General features: G+C 53.9%; 1 long non-coding RNA gene across 1 annotated transcript; it reads left to right on the forward strand.

Moving 5' to 3' along the window:
- LOC110257941 lies at positions 89 to 4,599 on the forward strand. Its single transcript, XR_002340938.1, has 3 exons — positions 89 to 1,974; positions 4,094 to 4,141; positions 4,394 to 4,599. It is a non-coding gene; the product is annotated as an uncharacterized LOC110257941 (long non-coding RNA).

Consider the following 7,473-nt stretch of genomic DNA (forward strand, 5'->3'; position numbering starts at 1 on the left):
TGTGTGTGTGTGTGTGTGTGTGTGTGTGTGTTTTAAAGGCTGCACTGGCGGCATATGGAGGTTCCCGGGCTAGGGGTCTGGTAGAAGCTGTAGTCCCGGCCTTCGCCGCAGGCACAGCAAGGCAGGATCTGAGCTGAGTCTGTGACCCACAGCACGGTTCATAGCAACACCTGATCCTTACCTCAGGGAGCAAGGCCAGGGATTGCACCTGCATCCTCATGGATGCTAGTCAGATTTGTTTCCGCTGAGCCACGTCGAAAGCTCCTTTTGGATGCAATTATAAGGAGAACTATTTGTGTAATTTCTTTATCAGATTGTTTAGTGTTTGCAGATAGGAATGCAACTGATTTCTGTGTGTGGACTTCATATCCTGCTCCTTTGCTGAATGTATTTATTAGCCCAACAGTTTTTGTGTGTGTGGAATCTTTGGGTTTTCTACACATAAAATCCTTTCATCATTCCACTTTCCTTTCTGATTTTAGTTTTTGAGCCATCACTGTTTGCTCCTTCGTGTTCGGAACTAAAGCTTTGTCAACTTTGTGGCCTCTTGGGAGGACCAGCGTTCAGTCTTTCATTGAGTTTTTTTTTTTCCTCCTGCTTTTCTCTTATCTATTTGGCTAATTTCTCCTCCAATCATTGGTATTTTCTTCTTTCTGCTAGCCGCATCTGGTGTGTCCTTGCGGGAGCCTGGGCTGCACTGGGAGAAGCTGCTGGCGGAGCCCTGGTCCTGACCTCACGTGGCCAGAGGAATCTGGAAGGGTTTTCGTTTTCGTGTTGCATGTTGAAGTGTTTCATTTCGGGAAGGTTTTGAGCAGCTTCCTGACGGGATGAGGTGTGGAGGCTGATCCTGACGTATTGATTTCTTTTCCAAGAAAGGGACACCCCACTTCTCGCCAGGGCTGAGCCCCTGTCCAGAGATGAGAGACCCCACATGGGTGACTTGTGTCTCCCGGGGGAGCAGCCCTAAGCTCGTTTCAACCCGACCAAGTTCTGTCTACACGGTAGATTCAGACCTCTCCATGTGCTGTCTGCACTGTGTCTCCACCTGACCGTGCGCTGTCCACACCGAGTGTGTTTGGACCTGACTGTGCACTGTCTTCAGTGAGAACTTTACACCTGACCGAGTTCTGCAAACACTGTGATATGAGGACCCGGGGGAGAGCCGGCCTCCGTCCAGAGCTTCAGGGGGACGTGGGGACCTTGGGGAGACCCAGCCTCCGCCCTCGGAGATTCAGGGGGATATACGGACCTGGGGGAGACCCGGCCTCAGTGCTCTCACTTCAGGGAGGATGTGGGACCCTGGAGGAGAACTGGCCTCAGTCCTGGCGATTCGGGGGGGATGTGGGGACCTGGGGGGGAAGCCGGCCTCCGTCCTGGGAAGCTCCGTGCCTCTGTCTGAATGTCAGTGCTTCAGTGTTGGCTCTAGGGCTGTGTGGGCTTGTCTGTTCGCAGTTTCTGCTCTGAGTGGGGTGACCTGGGCTCCAGGGGTGAGTGCCATGGGAGGGCCCGAGTCCTGCCCCTGAACAGGTCACCTTCCTGGGGCTGGTGCAGCCCCCTCACCTGGGCTACCTCACGTGACTCCAATTCCCCAGCCGCCCCGGGGTGAGGAGAGGCAGGTTTCCCTGGCGAACTGATTGCTGGGCTCGTGGATCTCCATTTAAGGCCACAGGGCAGCAGGGGAGGCAGCCTCTGGAGTCTCCTTCCACTTGCCCGCCCACTCGGCCGAGCCCAGGCCTGCACCTCCTCTTGCAGCTCTGCTGTCCCGCGAGGCTTCTCGTCACCTCAGTGAGACGAAGGGCCTGAGCCAGCCAGACCAAGGTCCTGTGTTCCGCTTTGTCCCGAAAGCTTTAAAAGCAGCGCAGATCCCCCAGAAGCAAGTGAGAAAAGAGGCCTGGCTTCTCTGGGGCGAGCGTTTCGGGGGCCCTCCACCTCGTCTGCACAGAAGGGCCTCCTGAGGCCAGGCCGAGGTCACAGGTGAGAGGAGGGGGAGGGGTGAGAAGGGGAGGGGTCACCCGCCCCCTCCGCCCGGACCCCTCCCTGCAAACCCAGAGGGCTTTCCTGGGCCTCCTCTTCCCAGATTTGGGGTTTTTTCATGTGCTTTCAATCACATCCTAACCCGAGGACCTCCTGGAGGCCTCACTGAAATCGGGCTTCGTTTTACAGATTCCTTGGTGGTTCACCCTGAAGGGATTGAATTCACCTGCTTGAGCTCCCCTACAAAACAAAACAAAACAAAACAATCCCCCAGATGGGGTGGCTTCAGCAACAGGCATTTATCCCTCCTGGTCCCGGAGGCTGGAGGCTGGAGGCTGGAGGCTGGAGGCTGGAGGCTGGAGCCTGAGCCCTGGGGTGGGAATGGCTGGTCCCCACCGAGGCCTCTCTCCTGGGCCCGTCGATGGCCGTCTCCTCCCCACGTCCTCACACGGCCGGCCCTCTGTGTGTGTGTCTGTGTCCCAACATCCTCTTCCTCTAAGGACCCCCGTCCTGGGGGCTCAGGACCACCCCTGTGACCTCATTAACCTCCACCCCCTCTCAAAAGACCCGTCTCCCAATGCAGCCCCATCTGGAGGTCCCGGGGCTCAGGGCTTCAGCCTGTGAATTTTGGGGTCCCTTCAACCCCCAGCCTGTGAATTTGGGGACAAAGTTCAGCCCATATCAGGCATTTTTCTGCCAAGGGTGAGAGCTGTAAAAGCACACACTGGGGGTGCTCCCTGGATGCTGATGCCCGGCTGGGGGCACGGCAAAGGCAGACCTCGCTGCCCTTGAACTTGGAGGCGAGAACACCCCCGTTCAGGGCTGACCCCGGTTTCTCGCAGCACCTCAGCGCCAGGACACACTGCGCCCGTGCATTCCCGTTCCTGGGACGGAAGTCCAGGTGGGCAGTTGGCACAGGCCGGGCAAGCTCCCCCTGAGCATAGACTCTGGGTGGGGCGTGGAAATGGCTTTCTGTCTCCGTGGCGACGCGCATCCGTCCTGTCCTCTGACCTAACCAGCCCCCGAAGCACTCTGGGTGAGACGGGTGTTTAGTCAGTGTGGTTTCTGGTCCGCGCCCGTGGCACACAGAGGGTCCCAGGCCAGGGGTCAGACCGGCCCTGCGGCTGTGACCTGAGCAGGGACGGCACCAGACCCTTGACTGGCTGTCCACCAAGGAGCTCCCCAAACACATGCTTTGCAGCTCCCACCCTGTCCAGGGACATGGCCGACGAGCGTGGTGGTCTCAGCCACGTGGCTTGCCCAGCGGGTCTGCCTGAGGTGACAAAACCCAAAGACTTAAATGTCCTGGTCATCCCCCTCGGGGTCACCCAAGGACACGGTCTGGCGGAATTCTATTCATCCCGTGTCTACACCTGTGGCTCTCAACTGGGGACACTTGGTGATGTCAGGGGACATGTGGGTGTCACACTGGGCAGGGGTCCTTCTGGCATGTGGGGGGGTGGACATTGCACAGGACGCCCCCATCAGGGTCCTGCAGCCCAGAACTTCAGCGGTGCTGTGACTGAGGCCCCTGTCTCAGCCTGGGGACTTCCTGTCAATGACCTGTCACCTGTCTGTGTTATAACCCCATGTCAGTCATGTGTCATTCCGCTGTCAATCCGTCTATGGACCCTCCATCCCTGCATCTGTCCGAAGAAATTGTACTTATCTGGGGCTGTCTTACCCCTCAGGGGACACTGAGCCATGTATGGGGACATTCTGGTTGTCCCATGAGGGGAGCGGGAGCTGCTGGCACCTGGTGGGTGAGACGAGGGACCCTGCTCCGAATGCCCCACCCGGTGTGGTCCAGCCCAGCTGTCCCTGGTGCCGAGGGGAGAGCCCCCACCGTGGACGAAGGCAGGACGCGGTCTCAGGAGCCACCACATTAGGGGGGGAGGTGGGAGCGGGGCTGGTCCACCCGGGGCCCTGGAAGGGGCAGAACCCGCTTTGCTGCTGGACCTGGGGTGGGGGTGGTGGGGAGCATGTCCCTGAGGGAGGTGGGGGTCCTGGGTCTCTAAAGGGCCCCAGTCACCCTGCTGGGGTCAGAGGTCAGACTGGGCCGTTCTGTCCAGCGGTGACTGGAACGAGCTTGCTCCTGACCGTTGCTCTGCTCCTGCAGAAACGCGTCCTGTCTGATGCAGGACCGCCAACCAGAAGGCGCTTCCGGGTAAGTGACCTCTTCTCTGATGTGCATCCAGGTGCTGGGCCGAGGGTGTGGGGGCAGAAACGTCTGGAATCAAGCAGGTCCCTGTGGGCCTTTGGGCTGGGGTGACGGGCTCTGTTTCGCTGGGATGTTCAGCCCTCTGGGGGTGCGGCCACCTGGTTATGGTTGTGGATGGGACAGTGTGAGAGCAGCTGGAGGGGGTGGTGGGCAAGGCCACGTGGGGTCCCGTTAACCCTGCCCCTTTCTGCTATCCAGCGCTGGTGCTAGCGGGCCATCTGGGGTCCCCAAGGCTGAGTGTCTGCACACGGTGTTACCTGTCTGTCCCCAAGATGTAACTGGACGTCCACCCAGGAGCTGCGGACGGGCGATAAATCAGCTGCTTTAGAGAGGAAGCCATCGAGGGAGTTCCTGTTGTGGCTCAGTGGGTTAAGAACCCGACTAGGGTCCCTGAGGACACAGGTTTGATCCCTTGACTCGCTCATTGCATTGAGGATCCAGCGTTGCCATGAACTGTGGTGTAGGCTGCAGACATGGCTTGGATCTGGCATTGCTGTGGCTGTGGGGTCGGCTGGGAGTGGCAGCTCTGATTTGATCTCTAGACTTGGGAACCTCCTTATGGCACACCGTCAGGGTTCCTGCACTTGCAGCAGATCTCTTGAGCTCTGACAGGTGCCCTCTGAGTCTCCACTGGGGGGCCTTGTTGTGGGTGCAGCTGTCCTGCAGTAGGGGCATTCTTAATCCACTGGTTGAGGCCAGGGATTGAACCTGTGTCCTCATGGAAGCTAGTCAGATTAGTTTCTGCTGAGCCACAATGAAAAGGCTCTCTGTTTTCTTCTTTGGCATGTGGCAATGTGGTTTTCCCAGCACCACATGCTAAAAAGACAGTACTTTTTTGTTTTGGTGGTTTCCGAGCTGTGGCAGGGGCATCTGCAGGTTCCCAGGCCAGGGTGCAACCTGAAATGCAGCTGCCAGCTTACCCAGCGACCAGAGCCCACTGGAGCCTTCACCCCATGAGTGTGGTCAGGGATCAGACCAGTCTCCTCATGGGCTCTGTGTCCTGCCCTTGCCCCACAGAGCCCCAGTGGGAACGCGGTGGATCCATTGAGTTCCATCTGCTTGCATTTAGCCATGTTTCATCATTTTCTTTGGACAGGTCGTTTGCCTCTTGGATGGTTGCTTCCTCATATTTCTTTCCTGTTGATGCTTTTCTTTTGAGGGGGGTGGACTTTTCAGGGCTGCAGCAGCAGTATACGGAGGTTTCCACGCCTGAGGGCGCTTCGGAGCTGTAGTCCTCAGCTGACACCACAGCCAAAGCCCTATGGGGTCTGAGGCGAGTCTGCCACCTACACCACAGCTCATGGCAACACCAGACCCTTCCCCCAGTGAGCAAGTCCGTTTATTCCACCCGCATCCTCACAGATGCTGGTCGGATTTGTCTCCACGGATGCACATCAGCAACTCCATTGTGATGCTCGTCCAAGTGGCATCACGTGTGTGATTTTGTTATCGGATGGTTTACTATTGGTGCAGAGAAATGCAGCCGTTTTCTGTGTGTGGACTTCACATCGTGAGACTTTGCTGAATGTCTTTATGGGCCCAGCAGGTCTTCTGTGTGCAGACTCTTTGGGTTTTCTACCCAGAAACTCCTCGCATCCTTCTACTTTCATTTGTGGTGGTAGGTTTTGCGTCTTCACCCTTGTTTCCTTGGTATATGTAATGAAATCTTGGTCAACTTTGCTGATCTATCAGGGGGACCAGCTCTCCGTGTCACTGATTTTTCTCTCTGGTTTTTCTATTCTCATGTTTGCGCCTTGTGACTCTAATCACGATTAAATCAGATTGAATTTTTTCTAGTTAGTTCCTTCAGTTGTAACGTAGGTGGTTGATTTGAGCTCTGTTTTGTTTTGTTTCCTTTGTTTTTTATTGTCTACACCCGAGGAAGGTGGAAGTTCCCAGGCTAGAGGTCTTTGCTGTGAGTGAATCACTCTTGGTTTTTTGTTTTTCCGGCTTTGATGACTCCCCAAATCTTCTTCCAGTGATAAGGGTACACTGATCAACACCCTCCAGCTTTATACGTCTTCCATCCACAGCCCCAGTGCTTGGCCCCACGCACCAAGCTGTCTCCCTTGGAAAGCATACATTTTTTGAAGTCTGCGAATCTGTATCTGTTCTACAAATAAGTTCATACTGTCCTTGTTTTAGATTCCCCATTTTGTGGTAGCATTTTATGTGGGTGTCTCACTGTCTGTCTGACTTCACTCAGCATGATCATGTCTAGGTCCATCCATGTTGCTGCCAGCGCCATGACATCTTCCCTTTTAATGACTGAGTAATATTCCATCGTGTATTTGGATCACATTTTCTTTATGCTCACCTCTGAGGATGGACACTGAGTTGTTTCCCTGTCTTGGTTGTGTAGACTGCTGCAGTGAAAATTTTTACATATGTGTCTTTTGTAGTCATTGTTTTCTCCGGATAGATCCCCAAGTGTGGGATTGCTTGATCAAACTGTAGTTCAATTTTTAGTTTTTTGAGCAATCTCCGTAGAGTTTTCCACATTCCAAACACCAATGAATTACCCACCAGTTTTGCAAAAGGTTCCCCTTTTCTCCACACGCTCTGTAGCTTTTATTGTTGGTAGACACTGTGGTGAGGGTCATTCTGGCTGGTGTAAGGTGGTACCTCAGGGTGGACTCATGTGCATTTTTCTCATAATGAGGGACGTTGGACATGGTTTCATGTGTTTTTTCCCATCTGTGTTTCTTCTTTGGAGAATTGTCTATTTAGATCGTCTGCCCATTTTTTGATGGGGTTGTTTGATGTGGGGGTATAGAGCTGCAGAAGGGGTTGATAAATTTGGGAGCTGAATCTGTTGTTCGTTTCTTCATTTGCAAATATATTCTCTGATTTTGTGGGTTGTCTTTTTGTGTTGTTTAGGGGTCTGCTTTGCTGTGCAGAAACTTTGAAGTTTAATTAAGTCCCATTTGTTCATTTTTGGTTTTATTGACATTACCCTAGGAGGTGGATCTGAGAAGAGGTTGCCGTGGTTTATGTCGGAAGGTGTTTGGCCTATTTTTCCTCTAAGCGTTTTATAGTATCTGGTCTTAGATTTAGGTCTTTCACTCACTTTGAGTTTATTTTTCTGTATGGTGTTAGGAAGTGTTCTTTTTTTTTTTTTGAATTGGTAATGATTTTTAATTTTTTTCATTAGAGCTGGTTTAGAGTGTTCTGTTGATTTTCTACTGTACAGCATGGTGACCCAGTTACACATACATGTATACATTCTTTGGCTCACATTATCCTGCTCCATCACTAGTGACCAGACCTAGTTCCCA

This window comes from Sus scrofa, chromosome Y (assembly GCF_000003025.6).
Source record: "Sus scrofa isolate TJ Tabasco breed Duroc chromosome Y, Sscrofa11.1, whole genome shotgun sequence".
Classification (NCBI taxonomy): domain Eukaryota; kingdom Metazoa; phylum Chordata; class Mammalia; order Artiodactyla; family Suidae; genus Sus; species Sus scrofa.